Source organism: Corvus hawaiiensis, chromosome 5 (assembly GCF_020740725.1).
Source record: "Corvus hawaiiensis isolate bCorHaw1 chromosome 5, bCorHaw1.pri.cur, whole genome shotgun sequence".
Classification (NCBI taxonomy): domain Eukaryota; kingdom Metazoa; phylum Chordata; class Aves; order Passeriformes; family Corvidae; genus Corvus; species Corvus hawaiiensis.
The window spans coordinates 56648960-56666860 of NC_063217.1; the positions used below are offsets into that span (position 1 = coordinate 56648960).

Here is a 17901-nt window from a genome sequence, read left to right on the forward strand (position 1 = left end):
TTCAAGGTAAACTGAGATGGCCACGTGAGTGAGCTTTCTTGAGAGAGTGTCAGTATTTCCCACTAGCAGTCAGACTGAAAAACCAGTGAAATATGCTCCACTCAGCACTTTTGCCCTTCTGTAGTAGATTCCAGCCAGGCCCTGGAAGGACAGATACAAACACCAACAAATCAAAACCAGAAAGGGGAGAGCAGTTTTGGACTTCAGCAACAAGTGGTGGAACAGTTACAAAGCACAGGCTACAGAGGCATGCAAGATCAAGATCTCTTCATAATGAATGCTTGACATGTCACAAAAACAAAGAGAGGAAGTGTATCCCTACCCAAACTGCTCAGCAGTTCAGAAAAGTGCATGTGAGAAGAGAAGAATACTTGCAAGAGGGGTGGTTGGTTTTGGTGGTTTGTTTCTTCAGGTTTTTTAATCAACAGAAAGCCACAAGTCCCAAAACCCCTGCTGTTGGTGTCGGTACTTGCTGGTGGTTCTCTCTGACCAGAATCTGACCTAAGCCTACCAGTATTTTCCCTGGATGTCACGCTGCCACAATTTTCACATTGCTGATACCATAGTTCCCTTATTGGCTCCAAGACTGCTAAAGGCCCCTCCAGAGCTACGCAGTTATTATCTAAAAATAATCACCCCCAGCATGCACCCGTGCATCGAGCTACAGCACATTGCAGAGAAGGGAGATGCCATCTGTGAACCCAAGCCAGTTTATGCCAGCTGAACCTCCAATACAACTATGACTCCTTGTCCCAAAACATGACTCTTGGCACCCTGTACTGCAGGGTTTCCTTTGCAGCACTCATTATAAACAGTATTTAAAAACAGAAGAGAAAAGCTTATAGCCTAGTTGATAGCATATAACAAATTAGTTGTGCTTTTAATCTTCTTGTTACATCTTTTCTAATTCAGTAATCTTTGCTCCTGGCACTGTTGCACACAGATTTAAAACGTTCAAACACATGCACGTGTCATCTCTCCTCATCTTGTTTTCGGCTAAACTGCAGCTTTCCCATTCCCAGCAGCTTCAGAAAAACAATCAGCAGGAAGGCACTTCCATGCTCTTCTCGCAGGAATAAAGAGGTTTGAACAGCTCCTGGGTATGCATGGTTGACCAAGAAGTGCAGATCGTGGTGTCACTTCTTGCTCAAGTCAAGTTCCATAGAAATGACTTGAATGAAGACGCCAGCCTGCTTGGCAAGGATAATAAAATTGATGAATAATGATACATCTTCTGTGATAGCAATTTCATTCACTGAACAGATTTGACAGTACAGTGTGGTTATTATGCATTATTTTTGGTACTAGAAATCAATAGCACTATTGTCCTTTTCAGTTCAATTTGATTTAGATGAAGCTCAGTGTGCAGAGAATAATGAGGAACACTGCCTCCCATTAAATGGAAACAGAAATCATGTTCTTAGCAGGGTATGTTTTATGATAAGGTGATTGTTCTGAGAACAGCTTCTTATTTCAATATTTTGGATGTTAAATAAAGTGTGTGCTCAAGACAGATGGAAATCTTCTAGGAAATATATTTCCCCCACACAAAGATGACAAATTTTTCTGTGAGGAGAGCTGCTGTCAATATGGTTCTCAAGGGCTTCCTGTGGAGAAGACGGACACTGAAATCATGAGGGAGGAAGGCTCCACTGGAGAATAATTGTGTGATGTGAACATCTTTCCTAGCTTGAGTTAGAGCTCCTTGTTCTAACAATGGCTTGAGCCTGAGGCTTCCATCATGGGAATGTGTACCCCAGTCTATCCTAGTGCCTCAGTCTCGGTGAAGAACTTCGCAAAGCTGTCATTTTATTTTACTGAAGAATGTATTTTTTTGCATATGTCAAGCATTTTTGCAAGGCAGAAAAACCACTTTCTCCTAATCAAGGGAAGCAGCAGGAAAAATTTTCCTTAGAGAGGTCTGTCAGAGGACTTCAGTTTTCATCTGTTGATGCAAGCAGCTAAAAAGGTCACAGTTCCACCCTCCACAAAAAAATGCAAGTTGCCTCCTTTTCTCTTACGAACAAAATAGATACAGTGTCTTTGTACTGTAATGCTGGGTGACAAATTGCCCCAATCATGCCTGGTTTTTCCCAAGTGCTAGAAGATCTGCTTGCCTCCTACTTAGGCTTCGCTCCTGCCATCTTTTGAAACTGCACCTGTGCTGTACAAAAATCTGCTCTGCATGAAAAATAGATGAATGAGAGGCCTCCTGGTGATGATTACACTGATATGGCTCCTATTCCATTAAATATACTTATTAAATTAATTAAATTAGAATAATAGGCCCCTGCCCCTCTGTGCATTCCTTTAGAGCTGCCAATGATTTTCCAGCTTCTCCACCTGAGTTTATAAAGACCCAAGGGAGCCTGCTGACATCTGAGGACACGTGGAAGAGTGGTAGGACATGCAGTGCTTCTGTCAGAAGCTAGCTGAATGTGTACACCCTTCTGTAAGATACCATGCCACTTAAACAGGGTCTCTCAACAATATGCAAAAATTTGACCTCGTCTGTCCATGCAGCCCAGTCAGGTAGCAAGAGGTGGTTCTAGTCTATGAGTTCTGCCAAAGAGAGCATATGGGGATTCCCACAGACTTTGCAATAGCTGGAAAAGGAATAAAAGCTGTGGCCAGAGTTAAAACCAGGCTGGTGCCTTGCATTCAGGGCCCACCTGGAAGCCATTCAGTGTGAGCTGCAGCACTCATTTCTCGCGTTAAAGAAGCAGGCAATAAAGTCCCCTTGTGCCAGTAGATGGCACTCAGTTAATGACCTACACACACTTATGAGCCAATTCTGCAGTATTCTGCACAATTTCCACAGTAAATACAGAGCCTGCAGCACTTTCTGTCTGCTCTATGGAAGAGGCAGCATTTTGTTGACAGAAGATACCCAGCCCCATCCCTACACCCTTTGCTTCACATATGAGGGAAGTTCAGCTCTTCTCTGTACTGACCTAACCTGCACTGGTTGATGCTCATCTTGCCCATCTGCAGCCACTCCTAGGCACAGACAGGAGGATAACTCCCTGCTTACCAGCCATCCCCCTCCTCACATATTCATCTGCAGCACACAGCTGTTGCAGGACCATTTTGCCTTGGAGACAAACAGAATGGTGGGCAGGTTGGACTTGAGGAACAAGTTGGACAATTACTGTTCAAAGGAGAAGGTGGCAACTTGTAGAATATCTCTCTCCTAGACAAAAAACTCATCTGAAGAAAATCTTGCTTCTAAGAGCAAAGCAAGGTGCTGTAAGTTTTGAGTTACACATGGCCACCACTCAACACCAGCACCCCCTGAAACCTCCATCTCTCTTTTGCAAGAACTCAGGCCCCACGCACCAGCAATGCAGCATCTTGGCAAGGCACTTCCTTACTGGACCAAGCATGATCTACAATAAGATTTCAGTTCTGTCACACTGATTCAGAACAAAACAGTCGATCCTTTTGAAAACATGACACGAAGCCAGAGTTCTTCACTTTAAAAAAAAAAAAATAGCTTTACAACAGACATTCTCTTCAATAAAATTGTCAGTTCTACTAAGGCTTTTCTCAGGCACTCAGCACACAGTTGAAGGGCAACTTCACAGCAATTTTAATTCACAGAGACATTGTACCTGCAACATGACTATATTCTTGCAGACATCATCCTAATTAAGACCACTTCTTACCTCTTAAGAGGCAGCCTTGACTATGGGCACCACTGGATGTCTTCAAACAGAAGCCTTGACTATGGGCACCACTGGATGTCTTCAAACAGAAGGTATTTCCTCTGAAAGCTGCATTCCTGTGTCACAGAATAGCAGACATCTCACTTGTTTGCTTACAAAACCTTTCTCCTTTGGATTAGAAAGTAGCAAAGAATCCTCCTTCACCTTGATCCCATTTTGCTATAGTATCATACTTTAAATGACTTTTGTGTTAAGTATGTAGGACAGGAGAAAAGAAAAATAAAAAAGAAGAATGAAAGAAGGCTCTTGGAAAATAGTGTGGAGTGCCTCCACTAGAATGAATATAAACTAGACACCCAGAGGCAAGAGGGGGTGACAGTTTCCACATGCTCATGCTTTTTTTGGTTATCCCAATAAATAGCATTACTTTGATGTCCTGCCCAAACTGAGGTGGCCAATAACAGACTGCAAGCTGCATCCCATCAATTATGACAGCTAAATTCTCCTTTGAGGAATATTATTCACAGAACACAACTCAGGGCACACAGAGCTGAAATTCCAGGTCTGTCATAAAAGGATGAGACAGTTTATTGATTTCTCAGTTTGGAAAAAGCCAGCCTCCAACCAGAAAGCTGATTTTTCTCCATCAGAGACTGAAAACACTTAATTCTGGTAGCTATAAAGCTTTCAAGTAATGAGGCTTCAGGCTGCATACCCAAACAAAATCCATTAAATGGTACACTTAATATAGCATAAAAAATGCATAAGCATTCAAATGAAGTTTAACAAAAATCTAACCCACTTGGAGTAACTGAAATTTTGCTAAAGCTCTAATAGAGCTTGAATTTATTCAATCCAAGTCAGTGGAAAGCTACAAACAATGTTGTTCAGAGCAGGAATGAAAAACTTTTTCCATTACACAGCAGGTGCCTATTCGAATTTTCCAGTCCTGTGAATATATGATTTATGGTTGGAGTGACAGATTCAAAATCTGGCCTGGAGAGTGACTGCTGTACATGTATTTCACTTTGGGGAAGTAACTTCAAATTCTAAGTACTGGCAAAGACTCTCCCCCTCCCTCAGTCTGCCTTCTGTGCACGTGTAAAATGCCCTCTAATGAGCACAGATTAGATCACAAGCTGAGTATGTCAACAGCAAAATTGTTGTGAAAAGGCAAATGACTAAGACAGAAAAAGGAGGAAAGTCTCTATTGTGCAAAACTTATCCTTCTTCCCTGCTCTACACTAGTTTTAGCAGTGTGTCTACTTTTAGGAGCCATAGTGCAAGAAAGCTTGTCACCAATATCAAGCAATCCAAAATAAGTTATTAAAATCAAGAGTTGGAAAACTTGCATAGAAATATACACAATATCCCACAACTGTCAGGAATATAATTGTCACAGGTATTTTAGTAAAAAAGCTATTTTTTCTTATGCATTTTTCCATAAGCACGAGCATAAAAAGTGATAAGCCAAAAATTCAGACAATATTTTTATACACAAATGTAAGCTCATTTAAAAAATATATATATTTAATACCTCTACAGCTGGCCATAAGCTCACAAGTGCTTGACCATACAGAAAAAGACAAATATTAATGGAACATCACTATGAAACATTGCAGTGGACCATGCTGCTGTTAAAAACATGAAGAGCTGGCAAATACAAAGAGGACTCCTTCTGGTGTCCAAATAAAAACTTTGGATTCCAGTTCCCACTGCTGGATAAGTTACTGCTTTCTCCTGTGTCACTGTGTGGCTCTGTCTTTGAGGTATGTGATAGGGCAGGGGCTTTGTAAACACAAGAGGCCACAAACCCCAGGTGTTTTTACTGCTTCTGCAGCTGTGCAAGCTGCACAGAAGTGGTTGGTCGAAGCTCAAATTCTGAAGCAATTTCAGCCTTATTTTCTATAAGAGTTGCTTTTCACCTCTTACTTGCTATTGATTTTGAGTGACCTTAGTGTCCATTTGTGAAAGAGCAATGATGCCTCTCATCCCACACCCATTTGAAATGGCTGATATCAGCAGGCTTTCTACAACTGTAAAGCAGATACATGGCTGTGCGCTTTTATTTGTGGATTTGTGCATTCAACCAAGTGGCTTTTCATGGCTTCACAATGCCCCTCTCAAAAATTCTTTGGGACTGTTTGGCTGTAAAGACACACCAGAGTAATTTGTATAGACCTCTGGGCAGTGTCAGAGTGATTAACAGTGCCTGGGTGCAGCAGACAGCTGCTGCTGCTGCTGAGAAAACGGACCTTGGTGGTGAAGCCGACTGCATCCAGGTTTTGGGAAGCGTTTAGCCACCCCTAAGGTATAATTGGGATAAAGGTACCTTTATCTTCTCAGTAGCATCATCCTTGGCCTTCCCCTGCCAAGCAGCATCGTCTTTTGCCACCTTCCCTCCATTTTCCAAGCATCACCAAGCTGAGAGGGACTGTTCTGCCATGCACAGCTGGCCCATCTACCCTGCTGAGGCAGCAGCAGTGCAGCTTTAGCCAAGCAGCTTCAGCAGAAGGAATCTGGGGCTTCTAGTGCTTTAACACCAGCCGGCAACAAAGTACCACACAGCTGCTTCTCACTCTCCCCTCACACCCACCAGTGGGAGGAGAATCAGCAAGAAAATGTAAATATTATGGGGTGAAATACGAAAAATTTAACCAGGACTCCAGGAAATGTCTCCCATATTCTCCCCTGACACTCTGTCCATAATAGAAGCAACATACAGAAGAGACACCCCCACAAAGTGGCTTGTAGGAGCACAATGAATTAGGCTTTGGTTTATGAAACCTTTCCAATTATTCACTGAAATGTTCCTATTCCCTGCCTTCACTGGCTGTAGGATGAAGCCCTAAATCCATACAAGCTACCCCACACCAGCAGTTCTTAAAACGTTCTGTTTGTTAAATCTCTCTAACGAATGGCTTATTTCCCTTGTCCCACCACACAGTTTCTGGTACAGATTTGCTTTTTCTCTTAGTAGGTCAGGCCAAAAGGCTTGGATAGTAAGTTTGTCAGAAACTACTGACTTGCAATCTTCTTTGATGAAGGTTATTTGTACCCACTGAATGCAATGTCCATGCTGCAAAATTTGACAGATGAAACCTGTTATGTTGACTTTTTAAAATTAGTTTTCTAGAAGAGGTTGAGCAAGCAAAGAGGCACTTAAATTAGCACTTCATTGAGCTAATATACTACAATTTTACTGAGGTAATTAAAGATAGAACAATCTGATGATCACATTAAGGTCATGAGTAAAATCAAATCGATACATCAAGAAGTTCAAGTGATAAAATCATCAACAGATCAGGATGTAAAATCTAACAACACATTGCAGTAAATGTAAACTTTTTTGTTCAAATCTTCCTTTGGAAGAGGGCATAAAACAAATTTCTTCCTAGTTTGAAGCCTCAACCCCACTTTCAGCACGAAGTGCACTGACCTGACTGAGGAAAAGCACAGATGGATGGATGCTTATGTCCTACAGCATGACTTCAATGTTAGTTCTGGTCTAATGTTCTTGCAAGCAGCTTTAAGCAAGCACCACGTTTTAGACACTTTTCTGCCTCCTCTCATTCCAGGAAGTGTGCTGGAGTGCTGTATCCTTTTGGATGGACCCTTTTATGATTCTAGCCAAGCCAAGAGAAATAACTTGCTCCACTAAACTCATCTAGACAGTTGCAAAGAACACCTGTGATAAAAGAATGGCCATACTCTAACTTCTACTATGTTTGTCTCAAAACAATTTCCCTGTCCCTTAACAACTGATTTCTTTCCCTGCCCTTACACCTGGCCTGCCAGACATATGTCCATGACTAAATTATGCTTTGGATAATATCTAGGAGGAGCTCTCTTAAATACACCCCTCTCTGCTGGGAGTTCTGTAACCCCCTACCCAATCTCACCTCTCTTCTTCCCTAAGGGATCAAGACACCTTTAGGAATACAGACAACATTCATTTTATCTTTTTCTGATGCATGGGATAGACTGTCCATTCTTTCCAATAAAAGTGAAGGATAATTATTTTCTTCTTCGGTACCACAACAAAGGCTTCTAAATCATACACAGAAAGAGTTTTGGGTAGCACTGCTTTTTAACACAGTGAAATCTACCATTAATTAGGCCACAGGACACCACTTGAGCCAGTGATCTGAGAGCAAGTGCCAGTCCCAGAAACACACACCTCACTCAGGCTCTGCTTTGTTCTATCAGCACCTCGGCAGAAGTGGGACTGTTAGGAATGTAACCAGGAATGTGACAACAACAGACTGTTACACACAGAAAGGGGTAGCTTCAAAAGACTCACCATAAGGAGCCCACAGGATGTGAAAGGAGTCCAGCCAGCAGCCAGCTATTGAACCACCTAGAAGGCATATGCAGTGATAGTTTGAACTGTAGGGACATTCCCCACTGTGAACTTTCACCCTGGGACAGATCTTGGCTATACCATTTTCTCTCACTTTTCCAAGCAAAAGGTATCATAGTTTATGAGTTACCACAGAAGTAAAAGTAAAACCTTGCTAGCAAATGAAAGCTGTGATTTATTAATTTTACTCCTCGCTTACCTGTACATCACTGACCTGATTTTCATGGCATTGCTTCCTTTCACAGAAGAGGTAACAGGAAGCCTTGCATCCACCAACCCAGCCCCACAGTACTGATACCCTGCACCACTGTTGGGATAGGTATTCATTGCCTTGCACCAACTCGAGCTGCCAAGTCAGGACACCCAAGATGCCTCTCTGAAAATGAACTTTTGCAGCTATTTTCTTGTGATAAGGATGAAGGAGAGACCATAGAAGAGCATGTTGATGAAGGGGGTGTTCATCTTGCCCTGTCATTCTGGTTCCCTTCTTATAACACATGATTAATAAATGAGGTACAAGGCTGTTTGAAAGCAGTTTACAGAAGAAACAACAGGTTGGGTAAGACCAGTGTGCCCTCAAGTCCATCATCTTGTGTCTGATAATGACTACTCACAAGATACTCAGAGGAAAATGAAGAAATACTGCTGTAGACAAGTTTGACTAAATTTATATTCTGTAAAACCCCTCCTTTTTATCCCAAGCTATTTGTTTAACCTTGAGGTGCAAGGTCAAGTAAATCTTCCATGATGAATTCTGCACTGCTCATAAAGTTTTCATTTTTAGGACTCTAAAACCTTCTCCTTTTCCAGAACTTCTTTTTTGTCTACGACAGCTTAAAGTCTGGTGCAGATCAGAATGTACTCCTTATTCTTAAACTAACTCAACTATTATTTGTGGTAAGCCTCCTCATTTACAGTGGAAGCCACTATCTCAGTCTACTTATATTCTTAAGTCACTTTTTGAACAGTGTGCTGTTTCCTGAATGCATTAGCACACACAGAACTGGTAGTTGACTTATATTGTCTGTCATGCACACATTGCTGTCTGCTACAAATATGCTGCGAATTATCAACATTCCTGACTTTTTAATAAAAAATGAGGAATTAATCTAATGAATGCCAAGAGTGGTTCATGTCACAATGCTCTTGGTGTTATGATCCATCACGTAAGATTAAACAGAGGTATCCTGTGAATCAGATTAATTTCAGTCAGTGATCATGATGCAAATTCTTTCACTGAATAGCTTTCCTCGACCTGGGCTACAGTGGCTTTCTGTGTTTGGGTCTACTTGTTCTGGTCATGGTTGTATGTGCTGTTTCTGATCATATCACAACCAGCTGTGTAGTTACCAGACAAAGCAAATGCTATACACCTCCGATTGACTACAGAAATAACTGTGCCTTTCAGCAAATCAAACACAGGGCTACAGATATTAACCCTGCAAGTATCCAGCAGAAATATTTTTAATCTAAGGTGGGAGAGGATCATAAATAATTCACTTTATATTATCTGAGTAATATATCTGGGGGGAAGAACTAGAATCAGTGGTGTGGGTTATTCCCCTCTGAGATGTGTAATAAATTTCTTACATTATAATCTGTTGTGAAAAATATTCTGGTTGTCACGCTCCATACACTGAAGGCATTCTAAGTGGCCTGCCACTGAGTCCCCATTGGATGATAACACTGTCCAAATTTCTCATCATTTCACACTTTCACTCCATAGCTGTGTGCTTGTTACAGCCTGCTGCTATAAAAGTGATTTTTAATGGAAAAGATCTGACAGAAACTTTATGCTTTCTTGACAAAATTTTTATTGGGCTGAATACTGGAATATTACTGACGTAGCTTTGGACAGGCAGCTATGAACCGGGGAATTGCTCTGGGAAGAAGGTGTGGAGAAAGCTTTTATTACTATCCTTACATCCCTGAAATGAAATGTCCTCAGAGCAGAGGAAGGAGCTTGAATGCTGCTATCAAAGGACAGTATGATCCCCTAGGGCTTATCACCACTTTCATTGTCAGGAAGAAGGGAAGTCACATATTTTTTCTCCAGAAGTTTAACACACCCCAAAATTTCATGACCCATTATCACCATAATACATAAATGCATCTTGTAGTCACCCTAGATGATGCTTTCAAAGTGGGAAGTGGGCAGGGACTAAAGAGTCCTGAACACATGGGCACACTCCTCTACCTCTCCCCAATGAATGAGGGATTCAGGCCCTGTTGCACCTCCTTGCCCTCAGCCACCTGGTGTTCCAATGCAGGGCTAAATCTCACACTGTAACCATGCAAACTAAAGCCAAGTGTGAAGCCAGGCAGCACCAACTGTCCTAATTACTGACAACCAAAATCCCCTCCACATCTTTGTCCTCTCTCCCCATAGCAGCATGCCCTTGCACACTTCCTTGTGCTAACAGAAGTGTTTCAGAACACCAAAGACAAGAAAAGACAAAAAAGGGGGGAAAAAAAGACCCAGAAGCCATTTTTTTCAGCAGCAGGGTTGTAGCAGTCATTGGTTAACTTGCTCAGCTGCAGTGAAATGAAGTAAACAGCAGCACCTCAAAGCAAGCAAGTTTAATAGTAGTAAAACTCCGTAACAAACCTCAGGGAGTTAAGCACAGTTGTAATCATAGTCAGTCCGACCTTCAGAAGTTCTGACTCACTCCTGCTGACTTCTGAGAAGTAGGACACTTAGTTTCACCAGGAAAATTTTAATGTTGAAGTCTAACATTCAGATGCAGCCCAAAGATGTTAGGTCCGGATTTATGGAAGTATTTAAGGGCTTAAAGATGCAGATACAGACAGCAGCAGAATTTTGAAAAATGCCTAAGTACCTCATATTATGAAAATCCTCTGAAAATCACACTAGCTAGATATCTTTATCTTGAAGCTTCTAATACTGAAATGACCAAAGTTAACAGTCCCTCAACACTCCCTTGCAAATACTGCTGAAAATCTGGCCTTAAGGAGCCAAGGGCTTTTTAAAAGACTTGAGACTTTGGCTCAGACACTGAGAAGGATTTACATGGCTATAGGACATGTAGATACTTTCCTGTCTTAAATCTGGCCCTTGGTGTACATATTGCTTTTTTCCTGTTTTTTTAAATAGTTGTGCATTTCTGTAGCTAATAATGAGGTATGAAAATGCCAATGCTACTTTTGGTGGCATCTGTAAGCTGAAAAAAAGATAAACACTTAAAAGAGCTTTTTGATAAAGCCAGATTGACAGTAATTGAAATTACGTGCTTAATCAAAAGTTCTGCATAAAGCAGCAGACTGTATAGAGGCCTCTCACTGTTCACTAAGTATATGTTGACCTAGTAGAAATCAGTATCTATTGAAATAAAGATTAATTAAAATTTATAAGCAGAATTTACAACTGTGAGCTGTCCCCCAGGGGGCTACCCTCTTGTATGAAAAGTGTCCTTCACCAGTAGAAATATTTCAGAAATTTCAGCTAAGAAATGAGGAGCATGCAGACCGATCCTTTAATTCAGAATATGGCCTTTTGGTCTAAAGACTTCTAACAGATCTCCTATGACTTGGAAAGGATTCACACTCCTCTCAATGTCATTGGCTCAGCTTTGCAGCATAAGGACGTCACATGGCCATTTGATTCACTCTGTGCAGCTCAAACAGCAAGAGGACAGTCATTTATCTCAAAAATCACTTGACTACTTGATTACTTAACACAGCTTCCAAAAAAAACCCAAAAAAACCACCAACCAAACAAAAAAACAACTCAAACACCCACTTGCTAAAATCATTATTTCCCTCTTGTCTCATGAGCACTGGCACAAGCCTGTTTACCTCATGTGCCTGCCATACTGTGGATTACAGCAACACAGAATTGCTGGCAGGTATTAGAGGCACTTCTCTGTCAGTAGTCAAGCTACAGATACACTATTCAGTACCTACAAGTAAACAGGGCTGTGTTACTGCATTAAAGGACATTTAAAAGGAAATTGTCAACTGCACATTGCCCACTGAAAGAACTGAATATAAGGCTGGCTCTTGCTGCTCATAGTAGCCCTAAAAGCTGTGACAGCAACACACCATTTGCATTGTCCAGAACAAAGCCCTGCTCACTGGAATAGCAGGGAAACACGAGAAGAGATGTAACAGCGTCTGATCATGTCTGAGAAGCCTTTGCTCTGTGATAGTCTTGTTACAGTACTCACTGGGTGTCAAGCCTCTTTGCTGTGAGTTAGTGGTGTGAGGTTTTATGGATACAAGTAGACCAGTGAGGCAGCAACCACTTGGACACCTGTCACCAGGAGCCCAAAGTGGTGAAAGCCCAGGGCCCAGATTTACTTTCCTGACAAACTGTGTCACAGGAGTTGCTTCATGCTGCCAGCATTTATATGTCACAGGCAGGTCTGTCTGGAAAACAAAAACTGTATTTCATCACAAACACTCAGGCTGTGACATTTGGTTCTGTTGCACAAACAAGAGGATATGAAGAACTTTCACAGAAAAATTCTGAAGCAACATGCAAGCTAAATATGTTTTTCCAGAATAGCCAAAGCAACTTCCTGGGATACAAAAGGCAAAGAAGAAAAACACACAGCACTACAAATGCAGCTGAAAGCAGTCCTGCCAAATATCCACAAACTATTGAATCAGTCACTTTGTCCCCATCAGTGTCTAAGTAGCCATTGTGTCCATGAAGAAGAAACCCAGCAAGACAGACTGCAATAAAGTTTAAAAAAAATTCAAGACCCTGTTCCAAATTATGGTAAGCAGATCTTTATGTCTGGCAGCTGTGGGCAAGAATGCCAACTAACTAGCTGTGCAGAGAAGCCTCTCTTCTTTTACTGGCTCTGGCCAGATATATCATATTGGATCTGAAGTAAACCTGGTTTTGAAAAAATTCTGATTCAGAGTCTCATCAACCCATTGGATTTGAGAGAGGATTTTCTCCTCTTCTAAACATCAACTGGAACCATTAAGAAATGTCACTTAATAGACTCAAAGGCAGTCAGGAAGAGAAACTAAGGCTAGCAAAAATCTCAGCAGCAATATAAAAAGCAAAAGAACAGCAATTCAAGGGAATTTATGTTTTCATTTATTATCATAGTACCTTTCTCTACTCAGAGGGAGATTGAAAATAAATGACATGCTCAAGTGAAATACAGAATGGATCAGGTTTTTGTGTTGTGAATATAAAATTGTGTCTGCTTTAAAGTACTCTGGGAGAACTAAAGCTTCAGATGAAATTCTGTGTTTTCATTTTCACATGAAGATGCTGCTACAATGGCAAGAGGCTGTGTACTTTGGAGATCAGAGAAGAGAGTTCTAGGGTGATTTACTTTAAATCAGTTGACTAACCCCTCACCAATCAGCCCACAGCCAGTCTACTGGCTGAGAAGTTAGCTCCATTAGAGAGTTCTATACTGACAGGCTTAAGCTGCAAAGCACAGAGGTGTAGAACCCATGTCTTAATTCACAGATGGATCAAAAACTGCTTAAAAACATGGATTTGGACTAAACATTCCACTCAGGATCCCACCTCTGACAACAGCCAGTATGGATGATTAAGAATGTAGATGTGGGGACTTACTGTGTTTAAGAGAGTTTTCTCCTAATAATGGCCATGTAGAGTTAAAAAATCTTCTCATTAGGAGGTTACACGGGGACTGCGCTGTTTACTGGTCAGATATTAACACAAATTTCTCTAATGCCAACTCCATAGCATCCTGAGGCACCAAGATGCATGCAGCATAATTAAAACCTGGTATAGAGAAAGACTTCCTCTTGGTTTTGTCATTTCTCTTCCCAGCTAATGAGTCGTAGTCAAATCAGTCTCTTCTGAGGGCATTCAGCATTGCATGGAGCCTCTTACCACCTGGTCAGCCAGGTTAATGCACTAATTGAGGTTATTTGTGCATGTTTCACAAGCTAAACTCAACTTCACCCAAATACCAGTCTGACTGGCAAAGAGTGAAAGGGCTAAGTGGTTTGGAGGGGCGACCTCTGCTGACCTTTAGCTATGGGCCAGCTACTTTGTTACTAAGGAAGAAGCTTGAGACAGCAGGGTATGGTGTAAAGGGGCAAAAGGTCTCACACTGATTTCTCACCACTTCATAGCTTCTGTATTTGTGGCCCACACTATGGAAAACGTGGTCTCCCTCCTCCTCCTCTACTGGTTGGCTGAGTCACTCATAACCCTGTTTCTGCCTCAGAATAATAAACCTTGCCCTTTCATAGCTTGCAAATGCCCTGAAAGCCCTTCTGCTGTTGAACCAAGAGAGATGAGTCAGAAAAGCTGTCTGAAACAGGCTGAATTTGACGGCCCTCCAAGCCCTCTGCAAGAGCCATTTTCTGGGAAAGTTGACAGGTTTTCAGAGATAATGGTGATTAATGCAATGACAATTTCTGTGTGTGGAGCTGAGTCACTGGCTCACCAGTTTCATTTGCTGCTGCTGAGCAACCACTTTCTAGAGTTGCTGAGCGTATTATGTTGTTGGAAGGTTTAGTACATGTCATCATGCCACGAACTCCTGGGTCAGCTTTATACTGTGATAAGAAAAGGAGCAGCTCAGAAACAATCATCATAGGCCAACAAATTCAGTTTGTAATGCTCCCAGGAGAAATTAGCCTATACAGAGCTCTGAGCTGCTGTGCAATGACACCTACTGAGATCCCAAAAGACAGCATTTTGGGGGATCTGTGCCCTTCTGTCACAAACTTCTATGCGTGAAAATCACAGGAAGGATTAACAATCCCTGAAACACCAACCATTAGCAAAAAAAGACTACAGACTGCTTGTCTTGTGTCCAATAACCGTTAAAGCCATGCTTAAAGGGATGGACATCCAAGAGACACTGTGCTCCTTAAATCCCTGCTATTTCCAGGGCAAGTCTTCCCCAGTACATATAAAATCCCACTAAGGTTTTAACTTAATCTTCCCAGGTAACTTTATATACGTCCTCTCTCCAACTCTCCTCCACATCCCCCTCCTCTCCCCACCCAAAAAAAGCTCTTTAAAAGTTTATTTTCTTAATACAAATGACATAGATTGTTTTGAACCCACAGGCTCACTGAGTGGTCTAAATAGATGTAGATGGAATGTGCGGGGCAGCAAGATGGGGAGGTAGGCTTGCAGTAGTCTGGAAGCACCCATGTGCCAAACAGAACTTAGTGACTTGGGAATAAAGATCTGGTTACTCTACCATGATGCACAGCCAGCTGTGACCACTGTCAGGTAACAGGAATACACGCTGTGGGAAAAATAAAAAAGAAAACTTGCCTATCCTCAGGGCTCAGGAAGAGAAAACTGTTATTCAGAACCACTTTGTTAACAAACCCAGAATAGCGAGAAAGAGTCAAGGATCTTTTTACTCCTATTCAAAATTTGGGTTGTATTTCACAGGAGGAAGAAGCAGAAAACAGAGGGTGAAAGCACAGATTAACTTTGACCTATCCCACATTGCAGCAAAGGTTGCTTTCCTCAATTTCCATTTCAGAAGGCACCCACAGGACCAACTGAGCTTACTGCCTCATTGTGACCCTGAGATGCTGTGGCTGATTTGCAAAATAAAAAATTATGTGTCTGTGTGCAGCAGATCAATAGCAGAACTGAGGGCCCAGACCACTGCCTCCCAATCCTAGCAACAAACCACTGGCATTCTCACCGGCTTTTCCTCCTTCGTGTACTTGCAGAGTTGCAAAGTCCTTGCACTGATTCACAACCATCTGTATTTAGGTATTTTTTGCCAGTGACGCCTCTTATTGTTCCAAGCCACAAAGCTTGGAAGAAGGTATGTCTGGAGTTTCTTATGTGATGAATCAAAATCCACCCTCGTACCTCTACCAGGTAACACTGACTGGAAAGCAAATCTGGTATTTTGATATACTTGATATGTTTGTTTTTGTAAAGCCCACACAGATAGACATGGTAAATGACAAACTGTTTTTCCACTGCTTTCTGCCAGGTAAGCAAGACTTCCCTCTTCCTTGGTAAACAACTTGTGTTATGATCAGCATGGGACATGCATATACGAATTTTATAGCTTTGGTGATTCACTTCCAAATCTTTTGTTATTACATTAAAGCATTCACTGAAAGATATAATGGTTAATATTTGTCCTTGATATGCTTGCTTTGTCTAAATTAAAGAACAGTTTGTTGATTACAATTTCAAACTCTGCAAGTGAAACTTCACACTCCTGCAAATACATCTCCAGTTGTTATACAAATTTGTATGTTTCACACACTATACACAAAATAACCAGACATTCTGTAGCAAAAATTCACTGTCAGGTGATAACTAAGAACACAGTCCAAAGGAAGACTAAATTACTAATATAGTTAAATACACTTATCAATTATACTAAAGCTTACTGAATCCACATGTGCATGAGCAGTTCTTGAAATCAGAGTAATTTTAGAAGGATTCTAAATGAAGTTGCTTTAAGGGAGTGAGGGAGGTCACTGTCACGCTCAGTTGGAAATGGTAGCCTGAACTGCCAATCCACTGGCTGGAAATCTAAAAGCAGCAGATCCTGCAGGGCTCTGCTGTCCGGAAGAAAAGGTCTACCTCATGCCCTTGTCTTGTCACAACACCCTACACAGAAGATCTATCCCCTGGCAGATGTCAGAAGAAATTTCATCCCCATCCTCAAGCTCTGACCCTACAATGAACTTTCCTTACCTGTATCAAGTCCTCCATCACCAGATGCTGGCTGGGAATGAGATTTTAATGAGGTCTGAGCCCCTCTGTATGACAAACTGTCTTTCAAACTGTTACATGATAAATGTTATTGTCAGTGCTGTGGATTACATTCCTTAAATTACATGACAAAACCAGGCGGCATGGAAGGACGATGGTCATATCTGTCAATATGTGTGCACACAATTGATTCAGTCCTACTGCTTTTTAAAATTTCTTGTTCTAATGGGAAGGACAAGAACTTGAAACTAAACTCCTGTTTGTCTTGCATGACTACAGATATGGGGAAAAAACCCCAAGAGATATCAGAACCAATTCATATTTGGGTGGTTGGATAATGTATATAAAAAGGCCTCTGTTTTAAATCCTTTAGTTTCATGGATGACATACATTGTTTAGACTGTAATTAGACTGGAATTGCACCTCCTACTCCCCTGACTATTCACTCACCAGCATTTGCTGTGGTTGCATTCACATTCATTTTCTACTCCCTCTCTATGGATACTTTTGGCAAGTGAATTTCCTGGCAAGGATATTATGGAAGCAGCAAGTTTTAATTTAACATCGGAGAACATAGACAGAAAGTGTCTTTAAAACTCATAAACACAAACTATGCATAGCAGAAACTTGCTTTAAAGAACTACTCTCATTATACTCTGGACTCAGTAAAGCGCTGAGGAACATACCTGTAAGCATTTTATGAAGTCCCTTTGAGTTCTCTGTTTTAATATTTTCCTGAACTGGAACCTCCATCTGGGGAGAGAAACAATACCTTGCTGTAAGTGATGTGCCTAATAAAAATGAATCAGCACAGCTTGCATTTTGATTGCCAATTACTTGCAATCAACTGCTTAGAAAAAGTCGTGGATCAAGGAAATGCTTAGAAATGTTCATTAAAAATAGTTGTGAACACTTTCAAGTTTATACAGAAAGAATATCTATAAACAATTCAGTTGAATATAGGAAAGAAAACTTAAAATTGTTGCCAAATAAGCCATGAGATGAGACTTCAGGTGCTTTATTAGTTTCTATTCTATCAGTGATTTACTTAGCTCTTATTGTAAGGCTACACAAACTAAAAATTCACCTTGCTGTTTGAATCTCTAACACTGCAATTAATACCACTGGCTAGTTTTGGAATATGTTACAATAAAATGTTTTATTTGAATGCATCTATATTCACCATCAAA

At 41.1% G+C, this 17901-nt stretch overlaps 1 long non-coding RNA gene across 1 annotated transcript in view; it reads right to left on the reverse strand.

Moving 5' to 3' along the window:
- The window catches only part of LOC125326782, a 146789-nt gene extending 129324 nt beyond the window's left edge, over positions 1 to 17465 (reverse strand). The window contains exon 1 of the long non-coding RNA XR_007203993.1: positions 17398 to 17465. This is a non-coding gene — a long non-coding RNA (uncharacterized LOC125326782). The remainder of the gene's footprint in view (positions 1 to 17397) is intronic.
- Between the last annotated feature and the right edge of the window lie 436 nt (positions 17466 to 17901).